The following is a 12,171-nucleotide window of genomic DNA, read 5'->3' on the forward strand; positions in this document are numbered from 1 at the left end:
TTACCGCCTATACTTTTCCCAGAGCCTGATGAATGGCCTTTGAGCCTGAAAGCTTGCAGACAAGGATATGCTTTTGCAATTTCTTGGTGGATCTAATAAAAGGTATCACTTTGGAACCAAGAGTTCTAGATTTTTGTATTTCTACAGGACATAGGACACCTCTATTTCCTGCCCCTCAACCCCTTCCCTGCCCAGTGGGTTGGGCTTCAGGGTGGCTTGGGCTTCATTCAATGCCTGACCCATTTTCTGCAGCTCCCCTCAGGGGGAAACCGCAGCATACGGCTTGTGTGTGGGGAGAACCCCTTAGCAGGCACAGCCCAGGCTGGGCCAGCCTCTAGCCACTTGTTCCAAGTCCAGAGGCCATTCACGTCCCTTCCATCAGGGGAATGACATTTTTTTTTTATTGGGCCCCGGGCCCCGAGGCACTGCAACACGGGGCCGATGCATGACCGCCTTAAAGACACTTTCCCTCAGAAAACCCGGGGCAGTGCATGGTTGGCTAGGTGAGCTTTACTCCCAGGCCCACGTGACTCGCGGGAGAAGGCGGGGGAGCGTGAAATCCACATCCGGGTGAGAAGTCCGTCTCCGCGGGTGGGTGCGTGTGTGGGGCTTGGCCGTGCGTGGCAGGAAGCGGCGCCGGTGCCCGGGGGCGGGGAGGTCGCTGCCAGCCGCAGCGCATCGGCCGCAGCCGCGCGGGGTGAAGGTGCGCGCGCTCGGAACAAACGTGGTGTGGGGGCGGGGCGGGGCGGGGGGAGCCGAACGTTTGGGGCGTTCTACACAAACAGACCAAACAACTGTCTCAACTGTTTCCGGGCGGGGGAGGGGAGGATTTCGGAGTCCCACCTGCACTGGATTGCCCTATTCCCTCCCGTTCACAGGCCACTGTGCTGCACAGTCCCACCTCTTCCCCGGTGCTGGGAACAGCGTGGGTACATGTCTTCTCTAGGCCAAACCCAGCGATAGGTCTCCCTGGCCCCCCTGGGGTGAATGCCTGTGGCAGGGAAGCTTTTCACTGGTAGCGGTGCCCTTTCTCTCCTGTGCTTTAACAAGATAGTGCCTTTTGAAAAGAAGGTCCCCTGGTTGTTCTTCTAGGCTTGGACTTGGGACAGCAAAGTGCTCTTCCTCCCCCACATGCTTTCTGTGTGATCTTGTGCCTGGTCACTAAGTATTGGAGTCTAAAAGGACATACGAGGGCACCTCAAGCTGTAGGCTTGTGCCCGCTGGGATTTTCAAAAGTACTTCTGTGCCTTATTCCCATTGATATCACGACATCACATATTAAGGTGTTTCTTGGGTTCCAGCAAGCAGGACTTGTAGTAGAGATGATCTTATTAGCTCAAGATTTTTGCAAAAAAAAAAAAAAAAATCTTAATGGCAAGTTTTCAGGCACAAACACCCTTCATGAGGCATTGGAGAAAAGATTGTAAAAGTTCTCCTGGGTAGAAGTGAAAGTTTATATTTCATAGGATATCAAAGAGGAGTTAATAGACAGAAAACTCCTCTGGGCAGTTGGTTCATAGCTGGTATGAAGCCTCTCACCTGTGAGGATCTGTGAAGATGCAAATTACTTTGAAACAAAGGCAGGAGCAGTGTCTCATGTTTCAGGTGGCCACAGTTGCTTCCTGTTTGGGAAAATATGAAAATTTCATTACAAAAATCTTGGGCTCCAGGCACCCGTGTGCTTTTAAAAATCTGGGCCTTGACTTTTTTTCAGCCACTGTGCTTCATCTGTAAAGACAGTAGTGGTTGCCCCTACCTCAGACAGCTATCATGAGGAAAAAATAGATTCAAGATTGCATAGTGCTCAGATACTGTGGCAGTGGGTGCCATATCAGTCCAATAGATGGTTCTTTCTTTCTTCTTTGTGACTGAAATGTCCAGTAACTAGTAGGACCCCTCTTCCTCAAGAGAGAAATTCATTGCAAAAGTTGGATGTGGCTTTGGGCAAGTGGCTGTGTTTGATTTAGCAATGATAAGCAGGGGTGATAGGCAGGGTGAATAATCTGCTTGTCATTAGCACCTTGGGATCTTTTAATGGCACAAGAGTGTGTATGGAATGAGGACATGATAAAACCATCAGTTTCTACAGAATTAGTTTGTGTTTTGGGTACATGGTTTAAAGAACATTTCTAGATTTGAAGGGGGAGCATAACTCCACAATATAAATGGGTGCAAATGTGACTTTCTGAGTCTGCTTCAGGGAGCTGTAGTCAGTGGGGCCTAGTATCCCAATCTGCAATAGCAAAGTGGCACTACTGAGACTCTGGCTTGCTTTGCTGGTGCTATTCAGGAGCAGGAGCATTGCTCTCAAAAGTAATGTTCATTTCGCTCTGCTGATTACTTGAGTAGCGGAGGCCTTCTGAACCATTAAGCAACTGCAAAGAGGGCCTTTGGCAGTAGTAGTACAGCAGTCAGGAGATTTTGGTTGAGGAAGATGAATTTCTTTCTTGAAGGACACTATCTGTCAGGAGTTTTTTCTTGAGAATCAGTTACCTGGCAAAGTGGATTTGGCCAGACTTAAGGTCTGGAGGACAGTGTTTGCAGGATGGAAATTGAGCCAGCCTCTTACTTAAATTCACATGCCAGGGTCCAAGCTTAACTGCTACTTTGTGGAGCCCTGTCTGTGTGTGGTACTCCTATTTTCCATGTCTGCAGTCTTACTGTTAAGTCCAGTAATACATGGTTTGGCATCTTCCTTAATGCTTCAATGCTGCTTTGATCAGGGCTTCGATGCCTAATTTTGAGCAATTCAGTTTTTTATAGTGGTGCTTAAGCACCTACTTCTTTCCTGTCTTTGTGTTTGTTCATATATTTTATGTCATGTTTTACCTGGAGATTTGGTCCTAAGTGCCTTTAAGTTTATATTTCTGCATCTGATGTGGCATATCAGTACCAATCTCCTAAACAGCTAAGCAGAAGTTGGTGATAATATTTGGTGCTTTGCTTTTATTTGTAGATTGTTAGCAGTTCTGTCCACCACAAGGCAGACAGAAGAGATTCTGCTCAGGGGTTTTAAGGTGTGTCCAGAAGTCAACATGTCAGCTCAAGATCAGGAGTAAATAAGCATATCTGCTACTTCTGCTTCTTTTTTTTTTTTTGTTGCTTTGGAGTCTTACCAGAACATGTATGCATGCCTTAGTCTGGACGCTAAGAGAACGCGGGGAACATCTCAGAGCCCTTCTCAAGTTAGTCCAGGGAGACTTTTGTAAGTCTGGTGCAAAATTACTTTGAGTTGTTTTAAAAAAGAAACTGCTGAGCAGAGGAACTTCATGCACGCGTCACCTGCATCAGCATATGTGTAGCTTTGTGCCTCACGTCCCTGAGTGTAGCCTCATCAGCAAAATGTCCCAGGATGTAATTTTTGAGGACTAAGGTCTCCATCAAGTTTTGAAGTTTCTGTGCTGAAATATTTGGTATCAGTGTTCTGGTTCACCTGATGACATGGATCCTGTACAGAAGAATTTTGAGGTAGGAGGCATTCATTACAAGACAGCTTACTGTCCTTTGACATTGTGGTGTCTTATTTGTATGTTTCAAGTATCCTCATAGGAAGTTAATGGAATTTCTTGCACTCCATATTCCCAGCTTGCTAATGCTAACAGTGATTAACTATTACTAATATTCTTGGGGATGCATCCATTTGCCCCCTCTGATCCTGACGTGTATCGAGTCTCAGCTGTGAGGCTTACATATTGCTTTAAACTTAGCTTGGACTCAGGTTTTTGTATTACTTGCCCTAAAATGGTTACTTGATCCTTGAGAGTTTTCTTTTTGTCACATAAAACTATGTCTTTGATACCAGCCTGTTTGCATATTTTGCCATGTGATACAACAACTTATGTGGTTTCACTGGTTTAGTTTAGGTCTTTCCATTGTTAAGGCAGTGTAATCGTTTGTTTGAAATTAGGCTGATTTCAGAATGATGCTAAACCATGTGGGTTCAGAGGTGTCAGAAGACTCTTCTGAAACTAGTATATTTCCACTGCACAGGAGTGATTGAATTGTATTCTTCAGGGCAAGTGCTAACAGTTCCCCAGTTTTTAAAGAGCTGCTGAGACCTAGTAAATATGGCATGTGCCTGAGAAGTTGGCTTCTGGAAAATCATGTCCCTCACCAAGTGGAACAGAAACACAACTGTGGTAAGGTGTGAACAGACTTTCACAAACCTTTTTGCTTAAGAGTTGGCAGAATCCTTTGCCTCTATTCAGTTGAGTCCGCACAGTTTATTTGACAATTGTTAAACATATTAACTAGTACATCACTGTGTTATTGTCAGGTTCACTCCAAACTTTCTTCTTTTTTTATGATGCTTGTATTCAGAACTTCCGTGTGTCCATGGAATGATCACCTGGTCTTGTCAAAATGGCTGAAAAATAACTTTCATCATATCTCAGTATGTTTCTTATGTGAAAAATTTTATGTGGTGTGTGAGCTTTGGTTTGTGGAGTAAATGAGGCTTAGGTTCCACAAATTAATTTTCCTTATACGTTTCTGGAAGGTAAGATGGTGCTTCATATCTCTATGCAGATGCTATTAATGAAGAACAATAAGGTATGACCTTAACTTTGCATAAAGTGTAAATGATTACACAACTTGTGCAAGGAATTATTGGGGTGATATCTTTTATTGGATGGGCTGTGTAGTTGGGATAGTGTTAAACAAGTTTTTGAATGCAAGACATTCTTCATCAGATGTGAGTAGTGAGAGGCAACACAGCGTGCCATGATACCAGTGCGAATTAGGCCCAGTGTGCCATTGTGGCTGCAACATCACTCTAACATCAGATTTATGTTTTGATGTTTTTTGATTAGGGGTGCACCAGTAGAGATTTTTTGGGCTGATACCAGTGGCTGATTTTTAAGGAGCCATATTGACCAATCCGATTCTGATATGCAGCTGGGCAGCTTGGAGACCAGTGTCAGGCTAGTAAGTCTGGTGTGGGGAAAGGGGCAGGGAAGGGATGTGGGGGGGTAGATCGAGGCCCCCATGGTGAGGGAGGGATTGGGCTCTTCCCAGTGTGGGTGTTGGGCTGGGGCTGAGCTTGGGGTGGTTGGTGGCAGTGTTGGGAGGGGGCTACGGGGAGGCCTGCAGCCACCCCAAAGTTTGCCATAGCCCTGCTCCCAGCACCACTGCTGCCTGCCTTGGGTGCAGCCCCAGCCCGCAGTGACAGTCTGCCCCACCCTGTGTGCAGCTCCTGGGGCACATGCCCCCCCATGCCTTCCCAGGGTACACGCAGCAGTGGGAGCTGCCCCCCTTGGATAAGCCACTTGCAGCTCCGTCCCCTGGCCTGCCACACCCTGGCCCTCCCTCACTGCAGGGGCCTCAGTCTTCAACCTCCCACACCCCTTCCCTCCTCCCACCCGTTCCCCTGCACCAGCCTTGCCAGCCAGATGCTGCTCTCCAGGCTGCTGGGCTGCTGTCCTGGCTACGTGTATGCTGTGGCTGCGCACATGCACAGGGCATTTATTGGCCACATTGGGCAAAAAAAGCCGATTTCCAACACTGTCAATTTTCCCTATATCGGTGCCGATCTGATATGGAGCCGATGTGTTAGTGCACCTTTATTTTTGAGGTTTTGTTTCTGTTCACATACCCTATTTCAAGCAATCTGTAACGTTTAGGATTGCTAAGGAGAAATGTCTTATTCTTTCATTGTGTGTGTTTATAAAATAAATAAATTCAATCTTGCTGTTGGCATGGCCTTAGTGCTACTGCCTATTTCATTTTTATTCTTATTTTTTATTCTCATGTATTCATTTTCCCTCTCTTTGAACATCTCAAATTATTGTATCTACTTCCAGAATTGACATGCCTTGAAATGCCATTTTTACAGAAAAGAATTGTGATTCAGTTAATTCTCCTCTTTAAGTATCATTCCCGCAGGACTTCTATTCATCTGCCAACTTCACCAAGAATTTGAGGATGCTGCCATTGTTTTTTATAATGATGATTGTGATTCTGGGTGTTTTTGAAAACTTTCCTTTTAATTGTTTCCTAGCCTGATTAAGGAGCTGGCTGGACGAACAATGGACAGCTACTAGAGGCATTGGATTGGCTTATATTTTGTTTTGTTGCAGTTCCCGAAATTGTCAAATGCTTGAGGAGTTGTGCTTGTGTTACTGTGGGCAGCCAAGACTCTGTGAAGTGAATCTTATTAGAATAATAGCTTCAGAGAAACTGAATGATATGTCTGTAAGTTTTCCTTTCAGAGTCCTGAGTAGACATTCTGAATTACAACTTCGTAATTGATCACATGTACTTGCTAGAGGCTGATTAAACAGCTGAACTTCTGAAGCCATTATGAAAAATATTACTTGGGTACTAGGTTCTTCTAGGACCTTGCTTTTTTGAGCCTGTTCTTGCATGTTGACCTTAAACTAGAGGTGTTATCTAGGGCATTTTCCAAATGTTGGAAATGAGGTTAGAAAATACTGACTTACAGGAATGCTGAGCCCTAATATTTGTATAGCTATTAGGCCCCTCTACATGTTACAGATATTGTGTATCAGTTACCCTGAGACCAGCTACACATGCAAAATACCTACGGCACCATAAAAGGCTCTAATCAGCTCTAAAGTTAGAACTCAAAAATGTGTACTAACTTTTTAGCTGGTTGCTACCCAGGTTTAATTTGCATGTGTAGCAGGGTCTCTGTGGCTGGGAGCCTTGTCAGCTGATGGAGCTTCTAGCCCCAGGAGTGCACCATGCCCACCCACAGCTTGGAGTCCCACATCTGTGGGGACTCTGCCCCAGCAGCTGCCCCACAGCTGAAGATGCTAGGTTCCCACAGTGTGGGTCCTGGCAGCTAGAAGGCACGACTGTGATCTCCCAGCCCCAGGGGTGCATGGAGCTGCTGTGATCTCCTAGCCACAGGGGTTTCATGCACCCCTGAAGCTGGGAGATCATGGCAGCTGTGTCTCCTAGTTCTAGGGATGCATTGGGTCTCAGCTGTGGGGGCTCCCAGCTGTGGGAGCTTGCTGTTGCAGGAGGAGCCAATCGCACCTTTATTTGCATGTGTAGAGGGGCCCTTTGTGATTCTCAGACAGAAAAATACATTAAGTGAGAAGTGTTATTAATATTGTGATTATCATTTTCTTTGCAGTGGGGTTTCAGGTCAGCTTCAGGACTTTACAATAAGTGATGAAAATTCCAAGTTAATTCTGAGAATAAAATCATTGTTTCCTTATGGGAAGGGAGGGAGTCAGGAAAAGTTTGACGATAATATTTTTGGTTTTTATTTTAATCCATTGCATAGAGTAACCTGAGGAAAAGCAGCACAGGAAAGATAATATGTTCTCTTTGCCCAGATGATTCAGTTGTTTGTAGGTTGTCAAAGAATAACTTCTGGAAAATTGTGATTAATAGTTCAGACTATTCATTTATATAGTCAAATAACAGAATCCAATTTGTATATCTTCATTTTCAGGTCATATGTGGCTTTAAAACATATTTTGCAATACAAAAAATGAGACTATACCAAGATTGTTATAACAGTTTGGGAGGTGAAGTCCAAAACCTGATTGCAGTTTCATGGAACATTAGCTTTCCATTGACATTACAGCGATTTGTCAGAAAATATTAGGAAAATGTTTGAACTTGCCTTGATGCAATATTATTTTGTCCTTTTTGAGAAACTGTTATAATTGTGTTCCTTCCTGCCCACAATCTTACTGTTTCTTTTCTTCCTCCCTGTCTATTCCTTTAGCCACCTGGACCCTTTCTTTTCTTCTTTTGCACATGCCACTCTGCTTCTCATTTTCTTTTCCAGAACACACTCTCATTTCTTTTTCCGCTCATGGGTAAGCATGCCTATGGATAGCTGACATCTCTAGTTTTGCTAGTGGCAGTACTTGCTGTAGTGGCTCCTGATTTTTCTCCTTCTCCTAGGCAGGAGTGGCTCAAATCGAAGCAAAGAGATCTACCATCATGTAACCACTCCACAGATAATAGTGGTCCATGGTCAAAATTTGGGGATTAGAATAAAAGAGCACCAGGATTAAGTACTATTCTCAATGAAGCTGTTTGTGTGTGTTGAGGTGAGGAGGGATTATAGAAACGCAAACTCTTAGGGAAAACATCTGGTTAGATGTCTAATGTACAGGTTTCCCTTGATTACTCCAGTACGTGCGTTCCCGGAGAACGGTGTGTAAATTGGATTCGCATAAAACGAACCCACTTCATAGTGTAACAAGTAGGGATAGGTTCTTATGGTGGTGAGGAAGGGAGGGAGTAAGGCTGGGACTAGGGAAGGGGCGGGTGGAGGAGTGCTGCTCCTGGGGCTACACAAGAGAGCAAAGCAGAGGGAACTGTCAGTGGGTGTGGGTTGGGGTGCGTGGCTCTTGCAGCAGGGTTGGGTGAGTGGGAACAAGCTGAGCCCCAGGGGGCGCAGCTTGTCTGCACTCACTCCAGCCCCTGCTGCAGCGGCCCTGGGAGCAGCTGGCACCAGCTGAGGAGGGAACTGTCATGGAGGTGGGGGGATGCAGCTCTTGCTGCTGCTCACCCCCTGGGAGGGCTGTGGGCTGGACGGGGCTGTGCTGGGCTCTTCACAGGGGGCATGTGCCCCTGGATCTGTGCATGGGACAATAGCAGGCTGGGGCCGGTGATGGCACTGGTCTCTTCCCCCGGGGGTGCACATAGTGGTGGGGAGCCACCCGCCCAGATGAGCTGCCCGTAGCTCCGTCCCACGACCCACCCCAGCCCTGGGGCCCCATTCACCCCTGCCGCTGCCTCTGTCCCACTTCCTCCCTCATCGTGGAGGCCTTGATCTGCACAACCACCCCTGCCCCTCCCCCTCCCCCTCCAGAAACCTTTCTGCTAGGCACTGTCTCTATGTCTGTGTGTGTGTGTGTCTGTCCCTTACTCCCAAGCCAGAGCCCCCCCAAGCCCTGCTGCTGTTCCTCACTCCTAACCCACAGTACCCTGCATCCTGTCAGGGCATTTGGAACCCTTCTCCCTGGGCTCCAAACTTCACACACAGACCCACAGCCCCTCACACCTTCACAGATCCAACCTCCCCCCCACATCTCGCTCCCCCCAACTATACAAAGTATCTGCATCATTTTGCACAATTTTGAGTTTTTCTGTGCATAATTTTTTTCTGTGCTTATTTTTTTTAATTGTGCAACTAATTGTGATCAAATTTTAAAATTGTTTGACAGCCCTAATATTTTACAAAGCTAGCCTGCTATCACAGTGCTGTGAAGAACATCTGTGCTTCACTGTGCTTTCCCAAAGCTGAAAATAAAATATTTTGCATTGGTGTTTCAGATCTCTCTCTTGGGGAGCGGGGGACCAAAAAAACAACCAACCCTTATCCCTGTAATTAACTGACAAATTTTGGCTAGGGTGAAGGCTTTAGAGAATTATTTACTTTGCTTTTTAAAATTTAAATTATGATTGCATATTTTAATTGTGTTTCCTGCCTTATCTGCCACTATGCTCCCTGCTGCATGCCGTACAAATATGTCACTTGTGGCACCCGTACTGTGAGTTGACCACCCCAAGGCTAGTTGACCTCCGGAGGTGCCTTCCAGGTCTAGTTTTCTGTGACTCTAATTCTTTAGCTGTTCTAAGATACGTTAGGAAAACCAAATCATGAAAAAGTCTCTTAGTCAGATGAGTAGGAGAATACTTAACAATTAGTTTTCCTCCATGCTTTCATGTATAGATGAATATGTGGAAAAATGCAGTCAAAATATCAGGCAATTAGGATGTTTCATTTTGCTTTTTGATCTCAGTAGCTTTCCATTATAAGCATTTATGTAATGACACACACAGGATTTATTCATTTCCAAATTTGGAGTTAAATAATGTTAACGTGTTAGGTCCTGACTCTTGCACATTGGTATGTTACTTATATCTTGCCATGTTCCCGTTTCAAGGGAATGTGAAATGAGTAGAAAACAGTTTTTGCGGAACTGCTGGCCGAGGTTTCAATGCCAGAGTCACAAGGGACTCTAAGCTCTGGAATGGAACCAGCAGCAAGGAAAGAGTAAAGGAGAAAGGTCAGCTCCAGTGGCATCCTCCTCTTGACCAAGCATGTGGACTATGGACTCACCATCACCAACACCCTGTTCTGCCAGAAAAACAAGCACAAGACATCATGGCAACACCCACAATCTAAGTATTGGCACCTGATTGACAATGTCATCATTCAAGCCCAGGGTTGCAAAAATGTCCATATCACTTGAGCTGTGCTAGGAGCTGCTGATTGCTGGACTGATTACTGACTCATCTACTTGGTTATGTTATTCAAACTGGCTCCCAAATGATGACTGCAGCAGAAGCAATGTTGATAAAAGCTCAGTGTTGAAGGACCCAAGCAAGCAAGACCTCTTCCATCAGTGCCTCAAAGAAAACCTGGTGAATTGCAAACAACAATGGGAGATTGTCAGCAGCATGCAGGATGCCCTCAAGGCCACTGTCATCAGTGCCTGTGAAGAGACAAGTGGGTATTTTACCAGGAGACACCAATACTGGTTTGATGGGAATGACTGGGAGATCCAAGAGTTGGTCGATCCTAAGTGCAAGGCCTTTTGTGCTTGGCAAAATGACACCAACTCTAAACACAAGAAATTGAATTGCCAGCAAGTCACGGCATTGGTCCAAAGGAGGACCTGCAATATGAAGAACAAATGGTGGGAAGACGAGACTAAGGACATTCAGCATCTTGCTGACATGCACAACATGTGCGGTTTCTTCAGTGCCACTAAAGCCATCTACTGTCTGAGGATTCAGGGACCAACCATAGAGACCTAAGGATGGTAGAGACCTGATAAGGAAAGTAGAACTATCGATGCCCTTTGGAAGGAGCATTTTGAAGACCTTTTCAGTCGAGACTGTTGTTGATGAGAGTGTGCTTAACTCCATCCCACAACACCCAGTTAGAGATTGATCTTAGAATTCCTTCAATTCTTGAAGGAATTCTAAGAGGTGAGGAAAGCCATCAAGCAGATGGAGAACAACGAGGTATCTGAAGCGGATGCAATCCCTACAGAAATCCTCAAGCAGGGGAGAGAAGAGCTCACATTGCACCTCCATGTCCTCATCTTAAGGATCTGGAATGATGAGGCAAACCCAGACATCCTCCAGGATGCCATGTTGTGCCAGTCTTCAAGAAAGGAGACAAGTCCAACTGTGGAAACTACAGAGGGACCACTTTGCTGTGCACCACAGGAAAGATCACTGTGAGAACCCTGCTGAACTGTCTCCTTCCACTTGCTGAAGAGCTCTTCCCAGAATCTCCATGTGGCTTTAGGGCGTCAAGAGGCACAACGGACATGATCTTCACAGATCGCCAACTGCAGGAGAAATGCTGGGAACAACATAAGCCTGTCTACTTGGCCTTCTCTGACCTCACGAAAGCTTTCAACTCTGTTAGTTGAGAAAAGTTGTGGAGGATCCTGTGCTCCAAGTTGAAACAGTGAAAGTGTGGGCATCTAGTCAGTTTCATGGCTGCAATATCTCAGCACTATGATTCTCTGAATATGTGTGTGTCAGGACAGGCCCTGGAGTGTCTGTGGCACCTCCTAGGGTCCACCCCAATCCTGCCTACATTACCACATCTTTATATAACCTCCCTGTTTATTTTGCCCATGAAGCCTTGATGTTCTTTTGATGTTGATTGGGAGGCTTTTCCTGTGCCCTGGAGTGTTCCCACCAGTGTCTGACAAACCTAACTGATCTCTTATGGTCTCTGGACCCTCTGCCCATTAGTCAAAACATCACAGTTCTCTGCAGACGTTTCTTGTACCTTAGCAGACCTATGGGTGCTTGGCTGGCACTGTAAGCCAGTGGTCACCTGCTGTTACCTGACTGGCCCTAATTAAAACTTTGGGCTCTTAATTGTGGCCTCCAGCCTTTGCCATAGCCACAGCCATACCTTGTGGATGCTACTCTGTCACCATTTACCTTCTGTATGGGCTTTGGTGTCCTTAGCCTTAGCCTACAAATTACTCTGGCTATTATAGACTGGTAGCCTATGTGGCAGGAAGCCACCTTTGTTTCTCCCCAAAATCTTTACCCTGTGACAATTTGATTAGGATGGGCCCAGCAGAGGAGACACACCCTTACCCTATCTCTTTAGGTAACCTGAGATGGATACATTCCTGAGGGAGGGGGGAAACCTGCTCCCTCTGCCTACATGACTGATATCAGCTACCTGGGTGAGGG

The 12,171-nt window shown here is 45.8% G+C and overlaps 1 protein-coding gene across 4 annotated transcripts in view; it reads left to right on the top strand.

Moving 5' to 3' along the window:
• Positions 1-597: 597 nt before the first annotated feature.
• CCDC91 (coiled-coil domain containing 91) overlaps positions 598-12,171 on the top strand; it is a 457,779-nt gene continuing 446,205 nt past the window's right edge. For all 4 annotated transcript variants that reach the window (XM_019515987.1, XM_019515989.1, XM_019515988.1 and 1 more), the window contains exon 1: positions 598-703. The gene's annotated coding sequence lies outside the window, so the exon portion shown is untranslated. The remainder of the gene's footprint in view (positions 704-12,171) is intronic.

The sequence above is a fragment of the Gavialis gangeticus genome, unplaced genomic scaffold, assembly GCF_001723915.1.
Source record: "Gavialis gangeticus isolate Ggan-Ray unplaced genomic scaffold, GavGan_comp1, whole genome shotgun sequence".
NCBI lineage: Eukaryota > Metazoa > Chordata > Crocodylia > Gavialidae > Gavialis > Gavialis gangeticus.